The following is an 18531-nucleotide window of genomic DNA, read 5'->3' on the forward strand; positions in this document are numbered from 1 at the left end:
GGATCTTGATCTTTTTATATCCTTGGGACTAGCAGAGTCCTTGACAGAGGGTAGAAGTAAAGTAGTTTGTATTGATTTCTAACTGGCTGATTATGTTAGTAATCTTTTCCCAATTGGAGTATAAGCGCCTTAAAGACAGGAATGATGTCTGCCAATTCTTTACTTCCAAAAATGCTAGCCCTTTTCTGAGCACATGGTAGTTACCAGTTTGTATTTATTTAAAAACTGACAGACTGAAATCATGAGTTTCACTTTTGTCAGTTGAAGAAGAGCATGAAAATGATAGCAAACATTTTGTGACCTCCGACCCCAGCAGCAGAAACAAGGTCAAGCCCGCCTCATCGAAATGCACACCTGTAACCTATAAAAATGATGGGTCTTTTACAACTCAGAGACGTTGCGGTCGAAACTGAAGACACACTCCTTGTTTTTAAATATTGCTCTTTGATCAGGGTATTAAAATTCATAAAGCTCTTGAAAGGAAATTGTCACTAAGTACTAAAGCCATTACAGTTGTCACAGGGTTTCAAAGTGTTGCCACAGAGATGGAGTTGCCTCTGTGGTTCCGCTGCTCTTCAGATGAACTGCATTCAGGTGTGGGTTCTATCGTTTGTGTGCAGACCCGTGCCCCTGAAACCAAGAGGTGGTGATCAGAAATACAGCAGTCAGGAGAGAAGGCTTGGAAGGAGCGGCTGGAATTCAGAGTTTGGGGAGGTGCATTTTATGTGCACTTGATGAGGCTAATGTCACTGGGAATAGACCACCACCACCGGGAAACGGTGGCTTGCGGTCACATGAACGCTACCATACACACCTTCTTGAGAACCGGCATTGAGGAGAGGCTACATTCTTTGTTTTCCAAGTGGGTAGTTTGTATTTCTTGACATTTGATCCCAGTGACTTTCACATTAACAAAAGTCGATGGATGCCATAGAAAGCATCAGCCCTCGGCAGAGCTCAAGACTTCTGTTCTCTCAAACACCTTGGAGAAAGCTGTCCATATGCGTGTCGGGAACCGCAGGAGCCCGGGCGGTCTGTCTAGAAGGATCTGGTGTCTGCAGAGTGATTTGCATCTTGATGGATGGGTGGACAGACAAGTCTAATAATTTTTTTAAATAAAAACCAAGTAATCAGTAAACTTGGAATGATATGAACCAATATAGTCTCTATTAATATGAGTTGAGAAGGTGAGTTGTTTGAGTGCCTCGTTTTGCAGCCGCACTACTCCTATAACTCATAACCTTTTCTGCTTTTGAATTTAAGAATGCTTTTTATTTCAGAAAATAGAGTGTAGACCTTAAATTGGATCTTAATGAAAATTCTGTTAATTCTGCAACAGGCTTTCACTTGTAATCTTTTCAGAAGAGGAGTTTTGATGGTATCTCCTTTGCCAGTGATAGTGGAGGAGAAATTTAATAACAAAATCTTTTTAATTTCAAAGTCCATTTTGAGCAGATGGGGAAAACAAGTCATTTTTAACTGAAAAAAATGACAAGTTAGATAAATTTATTAAGAATGCTGTATAACCACAAATGCAGAGAATGTAATTCAGATTAAGAATCTTGCCAAATTCGGGCGGCTTTACGTCTGAGGAATAAGATAGACTTGAGACTTGTGTGTGGAGAGCATTCTTTACAAGTGGACTGACCCAGACTATGGGCCCTGCCTACGCCCAGAGCAAAGATTCACTGGAGGCTTTTAAGGACAGTGAGGTGACTTTAAATTCTGTGCAAGGTTTAGAAAACTGTTATTTCCAAAATAGACGTGTAAGTTTTGTAAACCACACCTTTGGGAAGTGACATCGATAGTGAATTTTACAGTAATTGTTTTGTGTGGTGTTCAGGTCTACCAATACTGTTTTGTCAGATTGTTTTTAACTTCATTCTTTTTAATTCAGTGTTTTAAAAAAATCATCATAGTTTTAAGCCCAGAATTAAAATTTCCCATTTAGACAGATCTAGGGTGTTCTCTCTGCAGTAGACCAAGGACACCCAATGTTTTGTTTGGGTCTTTTTGGTTTAATTTGGTTTGGCTTGGTTTGGTTTATGTAGTCCTTAACTCAATCTTGAAAAGTTTTGACTAACATTTAGTTAGCAGAAATTCAAAAGAGAATCAACAAAATCTGGGCTATTTTGAAAGTGTCAGTATTATTTACACTGTAAAGTTTAATTTTCTTGCCGTCCCAATACAGGGTTTGAAAAAATTTCTTCTGAGTTGAATTTAATGTTTGATTTGACCTTACAGTAGCAATCCAATCCTCCTGAATATACATGCAAAATATTATTCGCTCTACTTTGGAAGTTCAAGCCAGTCCAACGGCTGCTTTTTTTTTTTTTTTTTGAAAATAATGAAAACACTAATTGAGAAAAACTATCACCTCTTAGCAAAAAAAAAATGTTAGAGGGGAAATACTAGAAATGAATATTGTGCTAATCATAATCACCTTAAAGGATCCGCTGGACCCCACAAATGATAAGTTGTAGCAATGGCAGATCCAACAGATCCCAAAACCAGCTCTAGTCAAGACTCCAGCAGACCTCTGGACTCTGTAACAGACAATGATTCATTCATTATAAACCTCCTTGATGAGGTAGCATAATTAGCTCTCCACCCGAGCTTTCTGCTTACTCAAGCCCTGAACATCCTTTTCGGAGAAAAGGGTCCTTTCCTGTATAACGGGCACATCGCTTTTACAATCGTGCTAAGATGTCCCCAGAGCCATGCTGTTCAAAGAGCCATCCTCAGACCCGGTGAGTGAACGCTTTCTTACGGGGCTGCAGTGAGCAGGCGGAGTTGGCACTACCATATAAACCAACCGCGTCGCTGAGCACATGGTTACTTCATCCGTTGATCATAACACCTTCCTCAATGCAGAAAGCAAGTGCACTGATTTACATTCTCGGGGGAAGCAAAGTGCCAGTGTTCTCTGTCTTAATGTTCTTGTCTGACTCGCAGGGATTTTCTCAACACTTTGGAAAGTTCAGCTCAGAATGTATGAAAATATGAGCACATAGGATTTTTGTAGGGCACTATTTATAAAGAACAACATGATAGCGTTCACATATACAGTTTATAGTCTCATAGTTATTATTCCGTTTACTTCCTTTTCATGAAAGATGTCTTTCTGTTTCTACGTTGCATCAACTTGTACATAAACTTGATTCCTAGGTGGGCAAATTAATCAATTAATCAATTCAATAATATCATTATGCAATGTTTCATAGTATTAATAGTTATTGATGAGTGCTTCCTAAGGTACCAGGCCAAGTGCTTTACATACATTAGCATACTTTGTCCTCCCTACAACCCTCTGTGGTAAGAATTTTTATCATCTTCTTTTTGGAGTTAAGGAAACTGAGGCTTAGGGAGCGTCAACCTACCAGTACCAACAACCTACCCAGTACCAAACAGCTCTTTGGTAGTTAGAGCAGTGATTCCAAAGCTGGGTCCTTGCACTTAGCCACTCACAAGCCGCCAAGGGCCAGCCGGATAACTGACCAATGAGTGAATGAGATTCATATTCTGGCAACATGGTAGACAGAGTTCATATAGTCTCCATTAGCCCACAAATAAGTAGAAAAGTTGGTTAAAATACACTTTTTAAACATAACCATTGAGATAGATAGAAAGAAAGAAAGAAAGAAAGAAAGAAAGAAAGAAAGAAAGAAAGAAAGGGACTCACCAGGTGCAAGAAAGGAAGCAGATGCTCAAAGGAGACAGATAAGAAAGTTGCAGTTAGGGCCCTGGGATCGGGGTCTGGAAATAGACACTCGTGTTAACTCCCATGCATGCAAGGAAAGCAGATGGGACCGACCCAGTGCATGGAGAGAGCTAACACTTAAACCCCATACAAGCCTGAGCTCCTCAAGGGTTGCCCTTTTTTCAAGAAGGGGACTTGAAAAATCCCATCTGCCAAACTCATTCCACATCCTGGTGTGGGGTCCAGATCTATCCCAGCAATGCAGAAGTCTGGAGAGATTGCCTATACCCCGAGAGTCCTAAGCCATCACTTTGATGAAGCACTCTGACTTCTGTCCGTTCTTTCAGCATTACCATAACCACATCCTTCTCTTGACATAACATATGGACATTTTAGAACACCAAAGATGAAAGGAGCATTTTAAACATAACCAGAACGGGGGGAAGTAAATAACTGAGAAAAAGGACCAATTGCCAACAAAGGAAAAACAAATCAGCTGGTGGCATGCCTGATTTTTTTTGGCAACAATAAAGACTGAAAAACACTGAAATAACATCTTCAAAAAGCTGGGAAAAATAACTATCAACCTGGAATTCTGTACCTGCAAACCATCATTTAAGAGTGATAAAGACATGGAATCCACAATGACAGGAAAAGCTCCTGGTAAAAACAGTAATTTCACAAATATTATGTTGAGTGAAAGAAGCCAGACACAAAAGAGTACCTACTCTACGATTCCATTTATATGAAATTCAAGAACTAGACTAACTTAATCAGTAGAGAAAAATATCTGACTCGCAGGGGTGAGTACTGACAGTGAAGGGGCAGAGAGAGCTCTCTGGTATGATGAAAATATCCCAAGTCTTGATCTAGGTAGTATTTGCTTGGGTGTAGATGCAAAAATTCATTGAGTTAAACCCTTTGCTTGCACGGTCATCACATACCTCACTGTATGTATTTGACTCCACCCCCCAAAAGAACATATTTTTTTTAAGTGGGAAAGCATACTAAAGACTTTTTTAACTTTGCTTTTTACAAACACTCCCTAAAGAATTGCTAAAGATTTATTTCTGTAAGAATGAGATAGAACCCAGAGGATCAGAGTGGGTTGTAATAATGAACAGTGACAAAAGAAAGTGGTAAATAAGAGGTTTCGTTTAAACAAACATTGACTAACAACAATAATAAGGTCTTTGGGGTGTGGGGGTTAAACCAAGACGGAATTAAAACACTAGGTAACAACCAGTGTATGTGGTAGATGGTAATTGGAATAAAAGTATTCTAAGATTCTTCCTTTTTTTTCTGGAGGAAGGTAGAAATGTTGATTAACTTTGAATCTATGATAAAAATTTAAGGTAGCCACAAAAACAATAGCAACAGAATATCTGTCATATTGATCGTAAAATAAGAATGAAGAAGTTATTCACTCTAATACAGGGCAAGGAGAAAAACAGAAGCAAAGAACAAGGCTTGGTAAATAGGAAAAAAACAATGGAAGCAATAGGTCTAAGTATATTAGCAATTATAACATTAATGTATTTTATTAATGGATGTAACTTTTAACATGTTAGAAGACGGAGATTCTACCATACTATTTATATGACCGACTCCCAAACCAAATGACATAAAGCCAAAGGGATAGAAAATGATAAACCAGAAAGATATTTTTAAAAATAAGAGCCGATGAAAGTATATAAATGTCACGCAAAGCAGACATTTGCACCTTAAGGTGCAAACATTTTTTTGCAATTCTTCAAAAAGATATAAAAATCCTGAGCCTGAACCCTCCAGGTAAATAAAGCAAAATTTGATAGAATGACAAGTAAAAAACAGACAAGTTCATACTTACAATGGGGGGCTTTAACACGCATTCCTCAGGAAATGATACCTTAATTAGGCAAAAAAGGACCAAAAATGTGGAAAAGTTGAACAGCATCATTAATGAACTTGATCCTTTGAATAAAGAAAGACCCCTGCCCCAACGGTTAAGCAATATACATTCCAAGCACAACATAACATTTGTGTGTCAATTACAAAATTGGACATGCATCAGGCCACAAAAGAAGTATCAATAGAGTAAACCAGACAAGGTCTAAGAATCCTGGGAGCATCTTGGCTTGCAGCAAAGAGGTGAGAACGTGCCTTCTAAAGGCGAAACCAATAAAATAAAACAGAAATACTCTGCAGCCTTTAGCGTCCAGTTTGAAACTTCTAAGTGATTGCACTGTTATGAAATTATCTAGCCCCACACAACATCTCCTGCTTCTTCTCTGTCTTGTTGCTTGCTCTCTGACCTTGAGACCACTCAGCTGTTTTCGAAGAAGGGAAAGGTGTTGCCAGTGGATAGGACCCCCCCACCCCCACCCCATCAGTCATCTTCAGAGGCGCAAACACTTCTGATAGGAGGCGACAGGGCATTGGGAGGCAGGGGGAGGAGGGGAAAAGCCATCGTCTTAAGTTAGGTGTAAGGATTCTCTGATGAATCGGGGGCTATTCATTGTCCCTGGTCCCCCGAATTTCACCCCTAGGAGAGGTTGCATGAAGTCTTCCTCTGAAGATGTTAAAGAATTGATCACATAACTTTCTTCCTGGATACAGTTAAGGCTTTATGTGTTGAACACATTCAGTAAGTGCCTCTTTTCATGGTGGGAAGAACCATGTGAACCTGAGAAAACTTGGACATAGATTCTCTTTGTCAATTTGGCAAACACGGGATTTACCAGGAACACTACAGGACTTTACTCGGACATCTAACTGCCTTACCTTCTTTTTCCATGGTTTACAAATAACATTTTTCAGCATCGTGGTGATAATAGTCTAGATTTGGTGTGTGTCCTCCTCATTTGTTCATCCACAGCATTCTTAACCCTTTAGAAATGATTCATGGCAGCCTCTCATTTTGTTAGATTTTAGCAGCTCTCCTCTATCTTTTGCTGACCTGGAAATTCTACAGACAGCTCCATTTTTAGGCTGATGAAATGCAGTGATCCCTGAAGCTGTCTGTGCGTGTCCCACAGGAGACCTCCTTCAAGCCTGAAATGATTCCATTTATTATCATGAATCCCTGCCCTTGAGAACAGCATAGCTGAATGTTTGCTAATTTCCCTCCGAGCTCTGCCTTCTCACACTGGCTCTCGGTCTGTCTCCTAAAATCTTTCTTAACTTTAAAAAAAAAAAAACAAACAAACGTTAAGGCATTGATCACTAAATTCTGTATCTCATGGGTGGTTTTGGTTGATAAAAGAGGAGTAAAACTACCTACCACAGTTAATCTTACAGTGTAATTGAAAAGCTACAGCAACCTTTGAGGGCAGGCATCTTCCCTATCTCAGGAATAAATATTGCTCAGATTTGTGTTTTTCTGAAAGTGCTAACTCTGAGTCCCTTTGCAAAGTGTGATGAGCTGCACCTGTGCCTGTCACACACTGACCCTGGGCATCAGAATTCTTGCCACAGTGGAAGTCGTCATGGGCCACGTTTGCATAAAACGCAACAGGCTGTCCAGCATCACTGTGCCTACAAGCTTCCCATCTTGGGGTCCACGTCCAGCATGTCTCTGGTTTCCCATATTGACCCCAAAGATTTCAGTCTTTAGTGTGTGGACTGAACAAAGATGTAAAATGCTTTGGCTTGTTCTTGCTGAACAAAGGAAACCTGGTTTTGTGCAGATCCAGATATATTGAAACTGATTCAATATTTTCTACTCAATATAAAGTGGGGGGACGTGTCATTGTGATAGTGACAGATTCCTCTGAATTGTATCTGTGTCGTTGCTGTGCTTTAAAGGTTCCTATGAAAGACTTCATTCACTGCATGTGAGTTTCTAGTTGGAGAATTATCTAATTGCTTTTCTGATTTAGGCTCAAGTAGCAATTCATGTAGAGCTATAAATACGAAAGCAGTTTGATTTGGTTTTTTTCTTTTTTTCTTTTTTTTTTTTTTTGCTCTTCTACTTAACTGCTTCCGTGTTTTGGATTCCTCCTTTAGGATTAGATTAAAACAAACAGGCACCTGACTTATCAGATTTGGTCGTTAAATGGATAGTATCCTCATTACATAGTTTATATATATAATTTTTATGAATAACACCAAGGCCGCAGTAGATAAGTGAGCAGAGAACACAAGCAATTCGTTGAAGAAAAAATCCAGATGGCCAGTAGGCATTTGAAAAAGTGTTCAACTCACTAGTAATCATAGAAATGTCAAAACAACCATGAAGCCTCATTTCTCTTCTTTGAATTTCTACTTGAGTAAGTTACTTAAGTTATTTCTGAGCAGTTTTCTTATAAAAAGGCCTTAAAGACTTTGACGTTATCTTGTTGAAGTGATGAATTTCGATATATATGCCCAAGATGTTTGCTAAATTGTTGAGCCAACTATACCCCCAAGTAGGCCAGTATATAGAGAAGATTCCGGTCTCTCTGCACTCTTGTGTCCACTGAGATGAATGCTGCCGAATGAACGAGTTACCATGTAACTATATGATATAATACTTTCATGTATTAAATGTGTATTTTTGAAGATTTTATGTAATCCAGAAGAGATGCTTATGAAGAGGTCAAGTGACATTTGGGGCAGCTCCAATCTCCACACTTCACATAGTCAAACAGGGTCTGAGGGAGGGTGAAGAGTGTGTCGTATCCAGCACCTGCTCATCACCAGGGTGGTTATCCCCTCCCCTTATCCCACTTCATACACCCAAGGAGTGTCTAAAATCCTGATGAAACACCCAATAGTATAGCGTCTTTCCTCCCATGCATTGGAAAGTGGTTGTGCAAGTGGTTGTGCAAATATCAAAACTTGTTGCTGTAGTTAATCTAGTACTGTACTGTTACTAAGAAACCTGGATTGTCTCCAAGCAACACGAACCTCTGATGTTGGAATGTTCTTTCCTGCAGTGCCTCATCTCACTTGGTTTTGCATGCTTGCATTATGGGGATGTTGTCTTCTCAGGACACGCGCAAGATGGCCATCCTTCTGAGCCCTCTTGGCTTAATTCTCTATCCTACCGCCTGTATATGTCTGGGGCAGACTCTTAAGAAACTGGCTTGTAAAAAGAGTGAATCTTTCTGCAGGTGGCCTTACTACTGACTCAAAACGAATGGAGAAAACTCTCACAGGAAGACTTCTCTTTGGAATATGAGCTATCTCCATGTGTGTTTTTTTAACCTAAAAATATCCGCCATTCTTTGCTATTTTTAAATAGTGCGCCTTATTTGAAAGGCAGTAGCAAAATCTCACAATCAAAATAATTTTATTTTCAAGGTAGAAGAAAATTAGAAATGGCGAAATGTTTTGACTGGTATGCCACTGAACGACTGATGAAGTCTGTTCTTATAAACACATCAGATATAAGTCTTTGTCGTATAATATTTAAGTCCCCTGTAAGTGCTGGGGACTTGTGGAAGCTTTGGGAGCCAATTCTTTTTTTTTTAAGATTTTATTTTTTTTAAGTAACCTCTACAACCAACATGGGGCTTGAACTCACAACCCCAAGATCAAGAGTCCCATGCTCTGCGGACTGAGCCAGCCAGGCGCACCAGGGGCCAATTCTTTTGGCACAGAGGTATCAGAGGTTTAAATTCCTCCTCATCAGAACCATGGATAGATCACAAGTGAGCCAGTTGTATCTCTATCTAACTTCATTAAGTATGAAATTTATGGTGCCTACTAATTTTATAAAAATGTCTTCGTGTAAAGAGGATGGGTGGCCTTTGGAACGGGACACCATGGGGTCAAGTTCTGGCTCTGCTGCATACTAACCCAAGACCTTAATTTACTTAATGCCCCTGAGTTTGTTTCTTCACACAAAATGTGGGCATAACAACACTCACTCGGCAGAGTGGTAAAAATTAAAGATAACCTATGCAATATATAAGAATCACTATGTAGTAATTACCATTAATACTTCTTAGCATCTTATTAAAGCTTGTCTAAGTAAGTATGTAAGTAAGTTGCTTTTCAAATGACTTTATGATTAAGCACAGTACACTTTGGGTCATGTTTCTTGTCTGGATGAGGAGTTTTCCCAGGTGATGCACACAGACCCGTTCCACTAACTTTGTGCCCCATAGCGTGCACCGGTGAGCACTTTCCTGAGACCTGGGAATGGAGCTCTTGTTCCCAGAAAAACCAACAATCTCCCATAAGATTCAGTCCACACTTTTATATTCATTAGCACTATGCTGAACCAGATATCTTTAACTGGATGCTTAATAATTCTGATTCAGACACTTTATAGGGTGTGAGAAAAATAGATTCTATTTCTGCCAGGAACTTGTAATGTAAAATATCCAGAACAATCTGAAAAAAAAAAAAAAACCTGCACTCATAACTTAGAATACTCAGTTCATTTCTTATGTCTGTCTGGCCCAGTCTTTTTTTTTTTTTTAAAGATTTTATTTATTTATTTGACAGAGAGAGAGACAGCCAGCTAGAGAGGGAACACAAGCAGGGGAGTGGGAGGGGAAGAAGCAGGCTCATAGCGGAGGAGCCTGATGTGGGGCTCGATCCCATAACGCCGGGATCACACCCTGAGCCGAAGGCAGACGCTTAACCGCTGTGCCACCCAGGCGCCCCAGTCTGGCCCAGTCTTAAACCTCATCAAGATCTGTCGAAAACAGTGTCCACACAGGAAACCACCCAATTTTCCATCAGCAAGGAAAAGATGAACACATTGCAGTATGTTTGTGTGATGGAATACTACTCAACAGTAAAAATTCTGTGTTATTAAAGAAAAAATCTGAGTTATTGACAGATGCAACAACATAGGTAAATTTTAAAAACATTATGTGGAGCCAAAGAAGCGAGACACAAAAGAGTATATGCTATATGATCTCATTGTGGAGAAGTTCAAAAAGAGGCAAACCTAACCTGTGATGATAGAAGTCAGAATAGCAGTTATCCCTGGGGATATTGACTGGGAAGGGGCAAAACAGGAATTTTCTAGGATGATAAGTGTCCTTTATCTTATAGATACAATGTATGTACACACACACACACACACACACACACACACTCATGAAGCTGTAACACCCTTAAGATCTGTGCTGGTACAGTATGTAAGTTATACCTTCATTTTTAAAAGAGCATCCAAGATAGGGAACCATTTTGTTTGGGGAAAGTGAGGAAGGTAAGGGCATAGAGAGATTAACTCTTAAAATATCAATCTTTCTAGGGTTTACGTTTTTGTAGACTCTGTTTCTATAAAGATGAATTTACCATTGAGCTCTGATTTTTAAACTAAATAAAAGTTGTCAGAGTAGCTCCCAGTAGACAAAGAAATTGGATCCCAACTTTAAAGTAAAGTTTCAGCTCTGAAACAGAATTAAGAAGCTACGTTGACTTTACTGGCCTGCTTGGATACATCAGTATTTCAGTCCAGAGAAAAAGAAATTTCATGTTATAAATTCATCTCCCATCTTGGGTTTGTTAAACTCCTCTGTAGGAGCTTCAAGAGGATAAATTACTCAGAGTTAAATGTGAGTGTGTCTTTCAACTCAATGTAAATTGATTTTCATGCAGGACATCTTCATTTTCTGCATAAAGAATGAGCCATTAGTTGATTACTCTTCGCTTGCTCTGTGGTATGCTTTTTTCTAAGACTCGAAGAGAAAAACACAATAAATCAAGCAAGTGGGGGAACCTGTGTAGGCATAGCCTCAAATAACAAACACCCAACTTATGAAGATCAACTGGACAGCAAATACTGACTCTACTCTTTCACTTTTTTCCTTCGAAACCTTCATGATGGTTGAAAAATTTGTAAACAACCTCTTCTGTTACAGTATTCAAAACCTTCCATGATTTTTTGGTTAATCTTTCTAGACGCGTTCCCCCATTTCCAACAGGAACCCCCGCCCCCAGCTTCCTAGCTTCAGGGAACGATGTGATTCTTTAAAAACTGCATGAACGATTCCATTTCCCTTTCTCAGCACAAGTCACGTCTCCCCTGCCACGTGCTTCCCCATCTCTGTCTGCATCAACCACACACACCCTGCCTCACACAGAGTAGACATGGAAAGTTTACAGAATGAAGGGGAGTGGAAAAAGAGCAGCCCTGCATCTGTCTGAACAGCAAAGATTAAAAGGAAAAAATGATTTTCCATTTCATGGTACACAGGTTTCGCACTAATAAAGATTTCACGGAACCTTTCAAAAGATTTCTTCCTGCCTTCAAAACCTCATAATACAGAGTATTAAGATATTTGTTCCGGGGATAAAAAAGCTCACCTAGACCCTTGTGTAGCAAAATAGCTTAACAGGTGCAGGGGAAAAAATGTTAATGTTAAGTTTAAAAGCCCCACAATCTGCTGGGAGCCACAGTGTGTAGCAACATCCTAAGGAGCTGTGACCTCATCCCCAGAATCTGTCACCAAGGCCTAAGAGCTGGTTGCAGATCCATAAAATATCTTTCGAATTATTTTTCCAAACATTTTTCTTTTCACGAAAATGCATATTTAATGAACATTATCTAAATATTATGTGTTGACACTAGTTTTTCTCATAGCTAAGGATTTAACATTACTCTTAATGAAGTTTTAAGATACTCACACATATATATTATGTATTTGTATATGTATATGTAATATCTATGTTATACATATTTATGCTTGTGTATGTATGCACAGTGATGGAGTATACCTACACATCCATAAGATGGCCAATAAATTATTTATACATGATGAAGGGCAGTATAATGCACCTCCTTGCTCCTACCTCAGGATCTTTGAACATGCTGCTCACTCTGGAATGCTTTTCCTTCAGGTAACTACCTGCATGCTCACTCTCCCATCCCCTATATCTTCATCCTTGTTTGTTCCCTTTACAACCCTTCTCAGAACTCACAGCATACGTTTGGTTACTCCCCAGCATAAGATCCACAAGGGCAAGGATCTTGTCTGTTTTATTCACTTTATATTCCTAGTGCTTAGCACAATGCCATACATAGAACAGGACCTCATTACATAATTTGCACAACAAATGACTTAAAGGTCATCTGACTGACCGTCCACCATGCACATGAATTCCAGTAAGAACCTACAATCATAAATTAATTGAAGGCCATTTATAAAACAATATGGGAACAAGCTGGCTACAGAAAGATAGAAATGAAATAAAACAAGTGAATGGCCCAAGTTGAGTTGACAAAGAGGAGGAGCAAAATTTCAGAGAGTGATCAAAAGGAAAGGAAGAAGAAGAAATCAATCTGACCCATTTAATATTATTGACAAATGGCTGGTAGACAAAAGCTCCATCATTGATCACAGAGTTTATTATTTTTCCCCTTAATCACTGAGAAATTTATATCAGTGTAACACTTTATGGTTACAGGTACAGCTCATGACATTTAAAAATAAGTAAGTGGCTAAATAAATGCTCAGGCCATTTGAGGATTGATGATGAGAGCATATCATGAACCAAAGCTTACAAGGTCCATGGAGAACACACTGTACATGCCACACTAATTAGGGCCTCATCACAACCAAATCAGCATGGCAAGTATAACTAATATTATTCCCATTTTTCAGATGTGGAGACAGTCTCAGAGACTTATAAATAACATGCCTTAAGTTTATACATCTTACGCATGACAGATTCCCTATCTGATGCCAGATATTTAGAAACTAAACCCTAATATATATGGAAAAACTCAGTTCCAATTTTTGCAGCAATCCTGGGAAGAAAGTTATAAAAAAAGAAATTAGGAAATTGTATCCTCTATGTCCTAATATAAGCTTCCTTTCCATGTTAACACCTGAAACACTTCCCCATTGAATTCTTTTTCATTTTTCTTTTAAATTACAGCTTTATTTCAGAAGTCCTTTGCTCTGACTTTCTCTCCTTCCACACTTTATGACTATGGATTGGATTGGTGTGAATTGAATTGTCTGGATTTAAAAGGGACTTAGCTTTGCAGTTATCCTCTTTTACCACGAGAGGTCACTTTCAGGCCACGGAGGCCCAGAGCACTGAAGGGTTGATGAGAAGTTGTACAAGAACTCAGGAATCAAAATTTGTAGACTATGTCATGACTGCTGACAGGGTGTGAAGCTCATGACTCATTGGATCAAGGTGGCAGAAAGTGAAATAGTTATGGGATTTAGACGAGGGAATGGCAGTATACAGGAGGACCAAAGTCTCAGACCTATTATGGGTGCCGACTACACTTGACATAATTATTTCCTCATGCAAACACTATTCTAAGCACCTAAGGTGTCCCAGGCACCACACTGGGTGTTTGAACAATGACAGCAAGGACATGGGCCTTTCTTCCCCTGAACCTTCTGCTTAGCGGGGTGACCGACAGTCTGCTCCCACTAATCTCACCTGTGCTTTGCTGTCAAGATGAGGTTGCCTGCACCCCAATGTGTCCGGCCTTGGTCCACACTCTGCTCTGGAGCTGTTGCAGTTTGCTTCTCCATCCACCTGGCTGGCTTCACTCACATTACCTGCCTGGCTTCCGTAGACATCTGGGTTTTGTCCCTGTGACTTCTCTGTGTGCCCCTTCACCTTGCCCACTGTGAAGACAAGCCCTGTCTGCCTCTGTGCTGGCCTCGGGAGAGGTCTGGTTGCAGCGCCCTGGGCAATCGGGGCTTCGGCTGTCTTGCTGCTTCAGCAGCTGCTGTAAAAAGATGGAGATGTCAGCTACTTCTACTCTGGGTGAGATCTGAAGGCAAATGACCTTGTTTGCCTCAAAGAAGAACCAAATGGCTTTCTGGGGAGGAGGGGAGCCGCCGACACACAGCATATTCTATCTGGAGCATCTCAAGCATGGCTGGCCCTGAGGGCACCGATGGCCAAAGGCTGGTGGCATTGGGCGGCCTCCAGCATCATACAACCTTGTGCTTTCTCTTTGGAGTTTCGTTTCTTACACAACCCTTCCTTCTTCCTATTTCTTCCCTCATTCCATTGACTTACTCATTTTACCCCTTTCTTTCCTTGTGCACTTAATGCTTTCTGCTCGCTCTGGTGGCCTTAGCAGAAACTGATGGTGATGCCGGGGCTGAATGGCTGCCCCCTTAAGCGGAAATCTTTCTCCTGGTGCTGTGTTTTAACTCCAATTGCATTTGAAGATCTTTGGACGTGGCATGCATGGTCCAGTTCATGCCACGGTCCCCACCACTCCATCACACACCTACATTTAATTTGCCTGCCAAGCCCCAGCCCTGATCCCACGCATGAACTTAAGAGGTTAAGGTAACATTGAGTCTTATGTCCATGTTGTTGTTAAGACATGACTTTCCCAATGCCTGGGATCTTGGCTATCCCAGCCAACCTTCCACCTTTTAATAGTTTCCATCCATTAATTTGTCCGACATTGTTCCTGTGCAGGTAGGGAGACATTTCATTTTTGAGCTTGCTTAAAAATATGAAAAATAGGGGTGCCTGGGTAGCGCAGTTGGTTAAGCGTCTGCTCTTGGCTCAGGTCATGATCCCAGACTCCTGGGATCGAGCCCTGCATCGAGGGAGCCTCCTTCTCCCTCTCCTGCTCTCCCGTTTGTGTCTTTCTCTGTCAAATAAATAAATAAAATCTTTTCTAAAAAATACGAAAAATACTATAAAAGAGCTGGCAGCCTCTGTCCATCCACTTGTATTAGTTTCCTATTGCTGCTGTAACATTATCACAAATTTAGTGACTTAAAACAATAAAATGTTTTATCTTACAGTTGGGTAAATCAGAACCAGATGTGGGTGCCACGAAGCTGAAATCAAGGTGTCTACAGGGCTCCATTCCCTTCTGGAGGCTCTAGAGGAGGACCTCTTTCTTTGCTTATTCAGGTTGTGACAGAATTCCAGTATCGGGGTTTTCAGACTGAGGTCCCACTTTCCATGCTGGCCATTCTGGCTTCTAGAGGCCACTTGCATTCCTTGGCTCATGTCCACGCCCCTTCACCAGCTTTGAAGTCAGCAAAAGGGAGAAGGAGGGTCAAGTCCTTCTCATGCTCCCAACCTCTCATCCTTCTTCAGTCTCATCTCTGTGACACAGCTGGGTGGGAAAGATGCTCCGCTTTTAAGAACTCATGTGATTAGGTTGAGCCCACATAGATAATCCAAGATAATTTTCTGATCTCAGGTTCCATCCCCTTAATCACATCTGCATCGTCCCTTCATCACTTAAGGTAGGATCTGTACAAGTTCCAGGGATTAGGGCATGGACATCTTTGGGGGCCATTGTTCTGCCAACCACATCACTGATCCTAGCTCTTGGGTTGGTAGGAACCTCACACAGTGGTTGCATTTGAAACCAAACCATGGGGCAGACTGCTGAGTAAAGCACTGAACCTGGGATGGGGAAAGCTTGGATCTCACCCCAGCCCTGAAATCAAGATGCTGGCCAAGGCTGTGGAACTTTGTTTCTCTTAGGATATTGCTAAGATGTCCAGCTTAAAATCATCTTAGAAATTGAAAGTGAATAAAATTGATTAACATTCTAGTGTTCACAATTTTCGATTCCTAGCATAACAGAGACCTATTCAATATTCTTTGCTTCTTAATTACTAAGAGAACCCATGTTTTACTTGGTGCCCAGCCAAAAAAAAAAAAGTGGAAATTACTGGATAGGAATTTCAGGAAAGCTCTCTGAAAGGAGCTGACTCAGTTGATACGTACCCCTTCTTGCCCTATGCCCTGCCCCATCTGCCTGCCAAATTACAGACATGGTGGCAGATACTCTGGCTGGTGAGAATCAAAAGGCATAAAGATGGCAGCCTGAGAAGCTGGAAAGAGCCAAGTCCCCAACAATGTAGATATTGTATAACCCCTATACTGGCCCTTGACTGCCCACTTGTGGATTTCTTTTATATGAGAGAAAAATATGCCAGTGGTGGGGTTGGAGAGGGGAGGCAGTAGGGGTGCTCTGCTCCTAGGGGCTGAATTCAATTCCTCACTGGTTTCTGTGCTCTAACAATTGATTCTTAGCCTAAAGACGATCACAAGATTCCAAAGTGTCTTCTAGCAATGGGAAATGAGCTGTGAAAAATAACTTTTTTAAATAATAAATTTAGCCATCAAATGAATTCAAAACAGAAGTAGTTATAAATGTATGTCTAAAACTTTTAAATCACAATAGCTTTTTCACATACACTATCTCATTTTATTATCAGAATAATGCGATGAAGCAGGTGGGCTGGCCACTGGATGGCTTTCATTTGCAGTTCAGGAAAGCAAGGTACCAAGAGCGTTAGCAGCCTCCTTACAGATCCTGAGTCCTGACTTATAGTTTGTGACTTGAAGCCATTTGCTCTTTCCTGCTCCTTACAGTTTATTCCTTCATGTCATATTTTAAAAGAACCACTGATTTATGATATGAGAAAAGTACAAAATGTTTTCTCTTTGCCTATGATGTGTTTCTAACATGGAAAAACTAGAAGATTATCCTTCACAAGGCTTCCCTCCCCCTGGGAATAGGTAATCCCCCCAACCTTGTTCTGATGAGGGAGGAGTTGTCATACCCATTGAGAGACCTCTTGGGATGAGGACAGCCAGGCCCTGAGAATGGATCTGTGACCTTGGAAGCCACTGGGGGGGCATCATGCTCTGGGTTCTCTGACTCCCTCCAGCCCTCCTGGTCTCCTCTAATTAAACATGGCAGCCTGGGCATCCCTTGGCCAGAGTCCCTGAGTGGGAACAATTCCTAGAGAAACAGAATCGTTGACAGGAAAGGCACCCCACAATCTGTGTTCGGTAGTGATTCAGGACACTGAAGGAGATTACCCCTGAGCAAGAACTTGCTCTGTTGCTGGAGTGAACTCTCTATCAGAGGCACTTCATATTTTCTAAGTCTCTTCGGTTAACCTGAAAGGCAAGATGCTGATTTTTTTTTATAATAATGAATGGAATCTAGGCCATAAAGGACAAATGAGAGCCCCAAACACAAATGCCACCTTTGCTTCCTCCATCTGAAGGACTGCAGAGTTCTCGGTCCAAATTGTGAACTTTTAGGAGGAAACTTATCTTGTATCATTTCAAATATCATAATACTTGAGAAAGGTCATTAACTGAAGAGGAAGAAAGAAGAGCAGTCTCCCGCGAGCCAGAGCAGAGAGGTAGCTTTTGAAATACCTTCTTTTTCCTTAAAGAGGTAATGACTTTGAGCTGGCTCTTCTAAGACATTTAAAAGCCCCCCTATTGAAGGTCATTTATTGGTACATTCATTGATTTAAATGTCCTGTTGGCAAATTTGGTTTCGCTTAGCATTGAAAATAATTTCATATCTGAGTCAAAATGGTAAGATTCAGGACACTGAAAAATCATCCTCATGAATGCACATTTACAGAGAACTCACTACTCATGTACATTATATAAGGTGCCCTGAAGTTTACCAATGATAGTGGAGGCTGGAAGTGTTGGCTGGGATGTTCAACAGGAAGCTCGACCACGCATTTAATTTTATTAGTCTCCTCTTTTTTTTAATTTGTCTACAGACAAATTTACTTTAACCTTACTGCATGGAAGTATGTTATATACATAAATATAATAAATTAGTAAATGAAATCCTTTTCTGAATGATAGAGAATATTTAAATTAACTGACTCTGTATTACTTTCAATTCTGTGCAGAAACAGGAGCTTGGCCAACAAAGGCTTGATAAGATAAGATCCTTTGTAAATGTGCCATAAGGAATATTTAAGCATGACTTGTAATTTGCATGGTGATTGTTGACAGGTGAGCAAATGCTTTTACAGCATTTTAAAATATCCCTTAAAGGTACCTTAAATACTACAGCTACTGTTTGTACCATTTTACAAATTCTCTTCAAAGATATTACAAAGGGAAAGTTCCATTTCAGCCTTAAAATAATCATAACAATAAAATAAACATAGTAGAAG

At 40.3% G+C, this 18531-nt stretch overlaps 1 protein-coding gene and 1 long non-coding RNA gene across 2 annotated transcripts in view; one reads left to right on the forward strand and one right to left on the reverse strand.

Moving 5' to 3' along the window:
• APBA1 (amyloid beta precursor protein binding family A member 1) overlaps positions 1-18531 on the forward strand; it is a 194893-nt gene that overhangs the window by 86162 nt on the left and 90200 nt on the right. The gene's annotated exons all lie outside the window — the stretch shown is intronic.
• On the reverse strand, positions 201-10053 carry LOC121100124. The gene is made up of 3 exons (XR_005831850.1): positions 2444-10053; positions 815-1099; positions 201-630 (listed from the first exon to the last, which is right to left on the reverse strand). It is a non-coding gene; the product is annotated as an uncharacterized LOC121100124 (long non-coding RNA).

Source organism: Ursus maritimus, unplaced genomic scaffold (assembly GCF_017311325.1).
Source record: "Ursus maritimus isolate PB19 unplaced genomic scaffold, ASM1731132v1 scaffold_34, whole genome shotgun sequence".
Lineage (NCBI taxonomy): Eukaryota > Metazoa > Chordata > Mammalia > Carnivora > Ursidae > Ursus > Ursus maritimus.